Consider the following 12,231-nt stretch of genomic DNA (forward strand, 5'->3'; position numbering starts at 1 on the left):
AGAAGCGCTTCAGATGAGAGATGAAGACCGTCTTAAGGATGAGTGGATGTATTGTTTTCCAGCTCCCATGAACATTTATCATTTATGTAGGAAACTTGAGCTACCTCTCACAGAGAACATTATAACCTGAGGAAATGGATGCTTGCATTCAACAGACTACTCGGAGGAGGTGATCAAAACAACTGAAACAGAAAGTCCTTACAGGCTCCGCTACGGTTGAATTTCAGGTCATTCCAAGTGAAATGGTCAGCAGTTATTATGAAATGTAAACAGGATCGCATTGGGTTAAGGTATGCCATGGGGTTAGTTTTATTGATCGAACACAAGAGTTTGTTGACCAAGCTGAAATATAAAAGCAAGCAAGGCATGTTGTGTGACATTTTCCAAATACCGAAGGCAATTAACCCCATAACTAATATTACTCCTCTCTGCTGACTCGTGTACAAGGATATGCATTTACACATGATGTTGGGAGTAGAAGTGGGGCAGGCTCTCATGAGGTTATCTGGTCCCACAGTTCAATGAGTTAAAAGTGGACCATAGGGGTGAGATGTAGCTTTTAGGTCGTAGATGGTTAGGGCTGAGATGAAGGGTTTTAGATCTTAGATGTTAAGGTTAGGGTTGAGATCTTGTGTTTGGCCCTTTGATGGATAAGGTAATGGTTTCAATTTCTGGTTTTATGAAAAGTAAAGGAGTTCAAGTATCTTTGGGTTTTGTTCACTCGTGAGGGAAAAATGGAGTGTGAGATGGACTGGAGCAGTGTCTGCAGTGATGCAGACTCTGGATGGTTTAAATCTAATATGTAGGGTTTAGGACTTGGATGGTTGATGATCTTTTTAGCGTGACAGCGTAGTGTTAGGATGAATATCATAGAAATTCATAGAAAATAGTGTTAGGATTATATATAGTCTTGTGTCATGCTTTTTGTAGGTGTAGCTCTCTAGTCAAGTGAGGTTTATGATCTCAAGTAAAGTCTGATTTTGTCATTGTAAACAGAGGTGTCCAAACTTGGTCCTCAATTGCCGGTGTCCTGCCTGTTTTCCATCTATCCCTGCTGCTCTAAAGAAGCTTGATAACGATTGTGATCTTTTGAATCAGGTGTGATGCAGCAGGGACAGATGGAAAACGGGCAGGAAAGTGGCTCTTGTGGACCGGAGCTGGACACGTCTGCTCTAGAAGGTGTCCAGGCATATACACTATGTCCTCATAAGGATGACAAACAAGGATTTACAACTAGAAGACCTGACTGTATAGAACCATCCTTTATTTTATTCGCCACATCTTAAATAGGACAATGCAGCTTTGATTTGGTTCCCTCTCCGCAAATCATGGGCTGAGGCGAGCTCCCTGGTGGGAACATTTATAGGCCTACAATAGCTTCAAGGCCGACACCTATGATTTTACCGCATGATTTATTGTCCACACAGACAACATTGCCCCGGGATATTTCGAAACGAGTGCACTGCATTAAAAAAAGCGTCAGTCTGAAGAGGCTGCACATTCAGTTGACATGCTGCATGTTGAACAGGTGATAGTAGAAAATGGAGACAACTTGCAGAACATTGTTAACCCTATCAAATGATGATGTGCTGAATTATTTCCATTGAAGAATATCACCTGCCTCATTGCTTTGCTTTGTGAGTCTCTTTACCTTTTTTTTTTTTTGCTAAAACATGCTCCTTTGGTGCTAATTCAGCAGGTTCATCTTCTCTGGGTAATGTCTGAATGAGTCAATGAACCCCATTAATGATCTTCTCTGATTGAGGAAGGGCAAGCAAACAGTAGAAACTGCTCCTCAAACAAAACTAATTATTTTGAGGCTCCGGTTATAATTACGGTACCCATTTTAACTGATTTTTAAAATGTGGCTGACCCACACATTATTTACTGTACTCATAATGTGTTTTTTTTTTTCATCCTTGACCATTTTCCCCAAAAAGATTCCAGGAGGGGAAAAAAATTCTCACACCACAAGATAATCACTCACAATAATCTTTCAGAACATAAAATAATCTGGCCTTTGCTGACTATGATCAGAAAGAAGAAATTATACTCAAATTTGGCCCCTTTATTATTATTATTTGTGTTCTTCTCTTACTTAGCATGAGCAGATCTGTTTGTAAAAGTAGAGTTTTGATGTATAGTCGGTTTTTTTCATAATACTACTTGAGCCCTCGAAAGTGGCTCCCCCTCATGTTTCTTCTATGTTTTTATTAAAATTTTATAAGGGGCGCAAAACCGCAAGAGAGTTCAAATATAAATAGTAGTTGTGGGGGCTGCAAGCTACAACGTCTGAAAAGAGTTTCTTTCCCCTCTTAGAGTGACATTTACATTATGCATCGTGTGTAAATTGACAACAAGCGTGTTGTGGCTGATCACATGTAGACTGCTCCAGCCAAGGAATGTATGGTGGCCCTAAAGTGACAAAAGGACACGAAGTTTGTGACAAATAAAAGCTGTGATGGGTCTGTGAGTTGTCATGAATAAAATATGGGTTTTATTTGTCACAATGACATAGTCAATGTCGTACCAATGTGTAATTTGGATTCATTTTAATGCAGTATTTACATTTTGATCGAAAATGGATTTATGTTTTTATGTAATTGTTGGGAATCCTGAGTGCTTGCTCGGCTGTCAAGTGTGAATTTATAGAGGTGGCTTTGCCCAAACATTATGTGTTTGCTGTCTGGCTGGTGTGACACTTTTCTTAACCGAATATTCTATATTTTGTTTAAAAAAATAGACTGTGTTCAGTGGAAAAAATGTATAATGCATTTAGAAACAAATCCCTGAATTTACTAGACAGGGTCTTTATGCTAACGCATTGTAACGCCATTGCTTGTGTATGTCGTTATGATCACCAATAAGCGGCGACTGCGCTGGCACAGCAGCCAGCAGTGATTTACAGCAGGAAACCTGTGTGATAACGGGATGACAAATAACTTGTCGCTATAGTGGATGAAAAAACGCAGCCCTGACGGCTGACATCATTGCCCGTCTACAAGTGGACAATGTTGCTTGATGCGATAGCAGATATGACAGATGGATGTTTAATAGTGTTTTTATTTTTGTTTGTTTTTGCAGTTTACTTGTCATGAAATGACAAATGCAATCAAAGGTGACTGCGAAAGCATGTCGATTCTCAATGTGACACGAGCTAATCAGCTTGATTGGCTGTGTCACTCACAGATACATTTAAAAGGCATTCTTGTCATGGAGGATTTTTGAACAACGTTTTGAATATATTGCAATTGTTTATTGTGCACAGTGTCAAACTGTGGGTTGTTTGATTATTTTGCTTTGGTACCTTATTATTTCACACCAAAATACTACAAATACATGAATTGGAATTCTGACGCATGACACAGAAAAATACATCAGAATGTGAAAATGACAACACTTAATAGCCTTAATAGTCGTGGCTCTATAATTAAGTTACATACATACAAATTGACACAAAATTGTAATACGTTGTGTTATGTTAATTAAAAAAAAAAACTTTATTCATATACATTTTGGGGCGGCACAGTGGCTGATTAGCACATCGGACTTAGTGCAGAGGTCATGGGTTCGAATCCTGCCCCTGGCCTTCCCGTGTGGAGTATGATTTTCTCTGGGTACTCCGGTTTCCTCCCACGTTCCAAAACCCTCATGAGGATAAGCCGTTTGACAAAATGTTCATGCTTTTTTGTCAATACATGCAGTAAAAAACGGGAATACTTTTTTCTTGTCTTTTCCAGTCCCCCCTCCCAAAAAATAAAATTTAAATTAAATCTATTAGTTTACTACATTAGATCAGACATTCTAAATAGAACAAAAGACTATTGTAATGGTGCAGTGTGTACCCTGCAGATCTAATTTGCCACCGTGTTAATTTGTTGTCCATGTGGTGTTATTGAATTAAAGAGGTTGCAAGCGCCAGCCGACTTAATCTGTGATTACTTACTGTTTCCTGTCGGAAAGTCTTTGCGAGAAAAATAAATTCGATATAATATAGAATAGCGTTAAGTGTTATATTAAATGTGCCTCCCCTCTGTATTGAAAACAGCATACTTATTTAACTTTGAAATATCAATATTTTGTTCCAGTGGATCAAAACAAGCACTAACAACAAAGCCGTATTGAGGTGTTTAAATCATACATTGGAAAGCAATGTAATTTGAATGATTCCAGATGGGAGGAGAGGCGTGGCTCCTGACAGGAGCATGAGAAAATAATGATATCTTGCTGCCCGTGCATTGTTTATATCTCCATGGACCTAATTACAATAGCTGGAGTGTGAGACTGTCAATTGCCAGGAAGCCTCACCATCGTACTTGATTCTTGACCTCTCCCTTCTGAAGAATCTTATCACAACAGACTTCATTTGCTTAAAGCAATACATATACAGGGGCTGTCAGCTTTTTGTTTATTTATGTGTTCATTGCCTCGTATAGCCAGAATCTTTATTCTGCACGCATCGGCAGCGGAGTGGCGCCTTCTCTCAGATGCATAATGGATGATGAGGTTGATATCAAAACAGACATACTCAATAAAACGTGACACAGCTCAGCCAATCACATTCAAAGCAGAGCAGAGCAAGCGGATGGGTATTAGATTGGGAAGCGGCTAAACTTTTATTCCAAGCAGCTTTCCAAGTGGAGCAAGTGGGTGTGTGCAAGACGGACAGTCGGTGAGAAATGAAGCCCAAGGGCCTGAATTGTAAATTCTCCCAAATTACACGAATTAGTCAAATAGTTTATTTGAAGATTCTTTTCAAGTGCAACCAGTGGGTGTATGCAGAGCAGGCAAGCGGTGAGGGGAGAAGTCCAAGGGCCAGTCCTTATAACGCCTCCCACATGACACCACACAGCGAAGAACACGAGGACATCCCAATATTTCCCCTGAGACATCATTTGTTCTTAAAGGATTAATTTGCTTTCTGCACGGCAGCTAGCATGCAGGGTAGACTCCAAACATGACATTCTGAGAGTCTTCAAAATGTCAACCCTAACACTGCTTCTAAAGGAAGACATCCCCACCAATCAGCCACCACGCAGATAACCGGCGTCCTCTTGGAAAGAAGTGCAGTCCAATATTGGTGGTGTTAGCCCCCGTAGAATGCTAGCCGCTGCCCCTCCAAAAAAGACGTGCCATTTGTACAAATAGGATGATTTTTATCTCGTACTGCAAACATTTTGGTGAATCTTAACTTGCCGGCCTTGTATCAATAAAAAAGAGGGGGACGGTCGGGTCGGCATAGACGCCCCCCCCCCCTCCCTCGCCCCGGCAGCATTGGGAGGACATTCTATTTACCCTGCGCCACCCAACTGCCAGTCAATAAAAAAACTATTAGCCTGGCTGAACTCTTTAACAGCATCCAATGATGTTTGTTGTCTTAATGCGATGGGCTGCCGTTTTCTGTTAAACCTTTTCATGTGGCTTTCCTACACGTCATTTGGGTCTTTCTTCTGGGTTCAATCGTGTCTACAAGTTGGAATGCTACAAACCTTAGACAATTGGGTGCAGTTTGTGAAGAATGTACTTCAAAATGTTTGAAATTTTAATATGTCATCTGTGTTGTTTGTGTATATGATTTAGCAATTTTAATCGCTAATTTAATGTACTTAATTTCAGCCTTTAACACTTCACAAAAGCAAATGACTGATATGTTGTCCTCTTCTCAAACAATTTCCCACAGGTCTTAGAGCCATGTGTGATGCAATAAATAAAGTGATGAGGTAATTGATTTGTTCTCAAGCTATTTTCAGTATTTTAAATTAATAATTTGAAAAAAAAACAGACGTTACAAGAAGATCAATAGTATCGATTTGTGAAAAAAAATGTGAAATTGACCATATTTAAGACATGAAAGGCAACAAACCTCAATAGACCTCATTTCAGCCAGTATCAAAGAATGTAAATCTGTTGTGCTTTTTTTTTTTTAAGACTTTTTTTGCCATTTTTCCTGGCAGACAAGTGGTGGGAAGTCAGAGTCTGAGACTATGCTGATTTCGGCAAGGCAAGAAAGTGAAACAGGTAAAAGCTTCCTGAATTCTCTAACCTTGGGGTATTTTGACAAAAGCATAAGTTATTTAAAAACCTAGGAACTGTTTTGTAAAAAAGAAATGCATATTATACAATAAAGGACAATTTCCTAACCGGATGACGGCGACATAGGTGAAAAATGGAAGCACAGACGCGTCCGGGTTCGTCCGCAGGTCAAGCGCTGTAGCGTTTCATTAGCTTGACTGACATTTCATTAACTGGGAAAAACATCTTCATGTGGGACTGTGCACGTCCGAGTGTCTGTGCTCGGCTTTGAATGATAAGTGGCTTGATTGGTATGCCACGCTGTCACATCCCTGCGCCTGTGCTCGAGGTTAGAGGTTGCTTGTTTGCAGTGTAAACCCTTACTTAGAAAAGTGTAATATTATGAATCCATGAAATGTACATTTACCACAGCAGGATGTCCCATGAAGCAGCATGTGGACCTGTGCAGATGGAGTATACAACAATACTGACAGGCATACAGTATATTTTTATCCTCCGCAAAACCTGACTAATATAATAAATGTATACTGTATGTTCTTCTGTGTTTCATCTTCAAATCTACATACAGTATTTTCGTATGTATTATACTGTTCTGTGGTGGGTGAGTGTGCACAGCAGATTGAACAGCACAATGCCCATTGAATGATGCATACATTGAATTCTTTACAGTCTATTAAATGATAGTTTCCAACTTTCATGCCATACTAGAAAATAGATGGATGGATGCCTGCCTGATATTACTGCATAACAGCAAAAAGCCATAGTACTTGCAATTGTACATTGATCCTAACTCTGGCAACACTCAACCACGATGGATAACTTTCCACCAGCTAAGGAGTGGAACGCCATCCCACAGAAACGTGTCCAGGCAGCAACGTGCCAAGCTTTCATTCCTAGAAAATGGAATTACACCTCTGCACTGGTAGAAAAAAAGCATTGTTATGACCAACTAATAGAAGTAATTCATACAACATGCATCCCTTACTCTCTTCTCGCAGTCACGACAGAGAAGTTCAACGAATGGAGATGAAGCAGCTTCTTTCTCTCCTGTGTAACAGTCATACAGATTACAGAGGAACTGTAGGAATGTGCACAATTTGAATTTCTGCTGGTGGGGGGAAAGATGAAATAGTGACGCTCGGCTGAATACACTTTTTGCTGGTGGCGCACTGAAATGCTCCCTTTGTGGGTTCATGATAAGATGTTAAATATAGGCAAAGCGTTTTATTCATTGCCCCGGTGAGTCACAGCGAGTGGCAACACTAATCTGAATGTTTTAAAGACTCACAGTGGAGCCATATTTCACTCCAACGCCCACTGGAAATGTTTAGCGTACCTTATATCATAACGTCTGGATTTCACCAGCACTGCACATTCAACGCAATCCATTTGTTCTTGTCGATTACAGATTCATTTTGCCTCCCAATCCGCCGGGAAAAAACTCCATTAACCAATTTTTTGTTCGTCTCTTATTGGAAGCCAAAGGCCACAATGTGTGCTTGTCATATTTCAGTGAAAATACATCCATATTCCGAGCACGAAGGGAGGTGCTCATAGAACACTAATGCCTACCCAAAGTAAATGTCTCTCATTGTGTTATTCACGGTGGTGGCAAGTAACAAAGCATAAATACATCATTACTGTACTAAAGCATATTATTCAGGTATCTGTACTTCACTTGAAAACTAATAACGTTTTACTTTTTCCTAGAAGTATCTGTACTTTTTCACATCACGTTCTCAAAAGGCAAGTTACTTTTCTCACCCTACGGGGATGATCTCGACTGTGAGGACATAACTGAAACCTGATTGGTTAAAGAACCAGTCCCATTGCTACTATAATTTAAAAGACGTCAGATAGTACTATTGATTCTGATGGCCCTTGGCAGATTAGATTGACACGGCAACATATAGAGGCTGAAATGTGATTGGTAAAAAAAAAAAAAAAAATCTAACCTCCACATACACATACTGGAAGGAGTGCTGCTAAAAGAAATGCTGCAAAGCGAATAGACTGTTGGGAATAAATTAATTAATAAATTCCATGCAACAAATATCAGAATCTTCTGCTAGTGTTTAGGCATTGGCCTCACCAATGCAAAACCGTGATTTCCGCTGCCAGCCTCGGTGCTAGACATAATTTCTTGAGCCTTCAACCAGAAATGCTGTGGGTGCTCACGCCGTACATCTAATCATGTGAAATATTGTGTTTTCCTTGGGCAGAAAAAGAGGGGAAATGAGAAAAAAAATAATTTGACAGTACCCGCCGTGGCGCGCCGCTTCACTCCGAGTAATTGGCAGTGTAATTTGGGCCGTGCAGTAGGAGCGAAATGAGTTTTCCCCGGAGAGTTTGTCTAGGGATCCTGCTTTATTTTGCTCGGAGGAAAAGTCAAGTTGCTGCCGAACGGATGCTTGAAAGCAAATATTGTCACATCATTGCGAGTTAAATAAACATTTAACAACATTTGTAGAGAACCAGTGAAACTGCATTTAGTGGTCCATACATGCACTACCATACTACAACCCCCCTGCCTCCCACATGGAAAAGCACAAGTAATTGACAGCCTCCCTAAAAATACTTATAATTTCCTATCTTAATAGAACAGCAAATAGACCATACCTCGGTGCTAGGGTATTTGAAACTGAGGGGGAGGATCTTCAATTAGTCAGGCCATAGCAGTTTCTAATATAACTTTACGACATCTTGTGGCACTATAGGCAATTTACAAACCTTTTTGAGTGGGTGAACAATTACTGGTGGTTGTTAGCTATTCACGGCAGAGCTAGTTCTCTAGGTCCATGCAATTTCCACTAACTATCCAGACTAAACTTACTCTAGCTCCTCCCTGACATGTAAATGTCTCTCAGTTGAGATCACTTTAACATAGTTCCTTGACATGAATTGCTATTTCCCTATTAGCCAGGACTTTGGTGCCATCTTAGCGCGTTATAGAAAGAGCACGAGAATCAATGAAGATAGGTTGCACAGAAACGTTAGACAGCGTCACAGACCGCATGGTAGTGAAACATCAATGCGCATTGGTGTATAGATGGAACATGACGTCAAAGTCTGATGATCATTTCTTGGAGTTAACGTGAAAAGAGGAGTGTGAGGGCCCTCATTGTTGCTTGCATCTTTAATTTCCAGTTGTATCTATTTTTGTGCTGATAGTCCCTATCTGGTATTTTCTGGCAGTGTGCCTTCATTGTTTTCCATTGATTTTCCTGGAGGGTCCGGAGGCTTGCATTGCCCCTCCACTCAAGATGAAACAGGATGCACAAGGCTCTTAATGAGATTTGCGTTGAGGATCGATCCGTAAGCGGGACAAAGGGAATTGAGTTCAAGGCCCTTCGACAGCCAAAAAAAAGAAATAATAGGAATAACACTTCACTGTTGTGATTAGCTTCCTCTGGTCATTATCTTTTGATGTGTTGATACACTATTCATTATGATGTTCTCCACTGTTGGTTCTGGCACAGTTCAGTCATTGTTTGCATTCCGCCAACAAAGCTCTCTGTTGTCGGTAAAGTGCTCGACGCTGACAGCTGCTGAGTAGACACAGGTGGTAGCTTTCTGATGCTCTCAATGCCTTCCATTGTATACCCGAGCTGTAATTCTGTCAGTATTATCTTCAGCGCATGAGCACTAAATGGCACATTAAAAGTGGACACTTACAGTACATCAGCAGGGGAGACTATTTTGTCTTCTTTTCCTTGTCTTTCTACTCGGTGCGACTTCTCGACGCAATTTTACATGGAAGTTTCACAAAAGAGCAGCAGTGTGACGTCCTTACAGGTTTCACGTCACACTGGCTCTCGAATTGAGCCCCCGCTCACTTATTGTAAATCATAAGTTGATTGCTCCTACTGTGCTCAATTCTAAAATGAGGTGGGCAACCAGAGGCCAATGATCCATATACAGAAGTACACATACACTTCACGTCACTAGTCTTCTTTTCTTCAGGGGGACATTTTTAGAAAATGTACATCTTTTAACAGGCTCAAATGTATCCACACTTAGCAAAAGTGTTCCCCTGAACAATGACAAACCCATAATGGTAATCTAAACAGTAAAGAACAATGTGAAACATGGAGCGGGTCTGGTTGTGTGTTGGGGCTGCTTTTTCTAAATGAGTCACAGAGTGTGTTGAATCTGTGCAGGGTACATTGAAATCTTAAAACCCTTAAGTAATTTTGGAGCGAAATGTGCTGCCCAGTGTTAGAAAACTTGAAACAAGGAGGAAGCTCATATATGTTCTGGGGTGCATGGCTAAATCTGACTTGATAGGATGACTTGAATCTGTGCGTGGTACAAGGACATCTCAAGACCCTCAACACATTCTGGAGCTGCTCAAAAATGCTTGAATTCAGCCCGATTATTGATGTGTCTTTACCCTGCTTTTGAAGAATTTCAGTTTTTTTTTAAATAATTGCACTTTCAAAGATCATCAATTCTGAAAAATGTCCGCAGCAACCCGATTCGAATCCGGATCGCGGCACCAGTTGAAAAAACTGGGGAAACTTTTACCCGGCCCTTTTTATCTTTAATTCTCGCACTATTATAGTAACAGTAACTATCAGAAGACCCTCTGTCAGATGCAGAAACTGGTCTAATTTGTCCAGAATGGTTCCTAACCTTCTTCTGCCTTGGCCGCTCCCAAACAGGAGGGCCGCTCTACCGAGCCCATGTGACAATGTGTGACTCCACGGTCTTAACTGGGTTCAACTAAATGTGTGCAAGGGTGCAAATAGATAGGAAGATACAGACAGAACCCGGAAAAAGATCTCAATGACCTAGCTCAAGTCACCTATCTATTTATATGCTAAAGAAGCCTATAATAATAGTTGAAATTTGTTATTCGGATCTGTCAGCGCTTTGCCAACATCTGGAATAAAGACCTTAATGATCATCCTCAGGTGAATGGAAATCGGTTAGGGCACAGGTGTCAAACTCAAATCCCCAGGGCTAGATCCGTGCCATTTTAGGTAGCCCGCAAAGTATGTATTTATCAGATGAATGGAAATTCGGTAGGAACAAACCACCAAGACACAAGCCAGCCATGCTCCGGAAACCTTAAGAAAGCAAAGTGAAAGTTGACCACCATTTGGTAACATGTTGTCTTCCCACTGTATTCCCTATCAAATGTGCATTAGTTTCCCCGAGGCATAATCACACATGGTGAAATAATCCCATTAACGGTGCGGCTAAGCGGCGCAGTTCCAATTGCGTTTTATTGCCACGCCGCCTACGACGTCAAAGCGCTCGGTGGTAGAGTCGCGTGTAACTGATGGAACCTGCGACTCTCAGCTTTTAGTGGCAGCCCACTCAGGTCCTCGGAGGCGGGCCGCTGTCACTCAGCCTTTGAGCGTACTTTATTGGGAAAGGGGGGAGGTAATTGGCAGGCATGCTCCTTTCTTTTGCTTGCACTTTCTTGATCTGTCAGTAGACCGAGGGCCTCTGCTGGGATTAAAGGAAGGAGGTTTTGGAGCGGCGTGGGTTACCTCGTCTTCACACATGACAGAAAAATCCTTATTCAATCAAGCCGCCCACCCGGCAGCACTACATTTAACAGTTTTTGCATTTTCAGCCGAGCCACATTTAATTAAACGGGGACAGCTGAGAAGGAGCTGGAAACGTTTTTAATATTTAATGGATTTCAATATTTTTCCTTTGACACAATGCAATAAATATAAATATAGTACAATATAATGGACAATTTACATATCGCTGGTGTCGGGCCGAATCCTTGTACCCCCAAAATGATCACTTTTCGGGAAATCCCAAAAATGGCATGTTTGTTCAACCGTAAACATTGCGTCGTCAAAGAGATTAAGTCATTTTCAACACATTAGATTTTTTCATAATTTGTATAAATAGCACAAACGCGTGGAATGACCAATAGTATCGATTTGTGAAAAAAATATGAAATGTACCTAAATTTAATTTAGGTTTGGATCTGATGGCAGCGATACTTTTGATTAATTGATTCATCTATTTCCAGATTACCTTTTCTTTCCCCAAAAAGTCATAATAATGTAAAATTAATTGTATTTAAAATTTTTATTTAAGTATTAAATATTGTCATCAGAAGGTTTCAATAATTATTGTTTGTATATAGTAGCTATGCTACTTAATATGTATATGTATTTATTTGTTCATTAAACAATAAAAAGCATATTGTAACAGTATCAGTAACAC

The 12,231-nt window shown here is 40.4% G+C and overlaps 1 long non-coding RNA gene across 2 annotated transcripts in view; it reads left to right on the plus strand.

Annotated features, from left to right (window-relative positions):
• The window catches only part of LOC147127340 (uncharacterized), a 90,057-nt gene that overhangs the window by 58,583 nt on the left and 19,243 nt on the right, over positions 1–12,231 (plus strand). For both annotated transcript variants that reach the window (XR_015084363.1, XR_015084362.1), the window contains exons 2-3: positions 5,681–5,720; positions 5,955–6,018. This is a non-coding gene — a long non-coding RNA (uncharacterized LOC147127340). The remainder of the gene's footprint in view (positions 1–5,680; positions 5,721–5,954; positions 6,019–12,231) is intronic.

The sequence above is a fragment of the Filicampus tigris genome, chromosome 21 (genome assembly GCF_054856515.1).
Source record: "Filicampus tigris isolate MCC_2025a chromosome 21, RoL_Ftig_1.0, whole genome shotgun sequence".
Taxonomy (NCBI): domain Eukaryota; kingdom Metazoa; phylum Chordata; class Actinopteri; order Syngnathiformes; family Syngnathidae; genus Filicampus; species Filicampus tigris.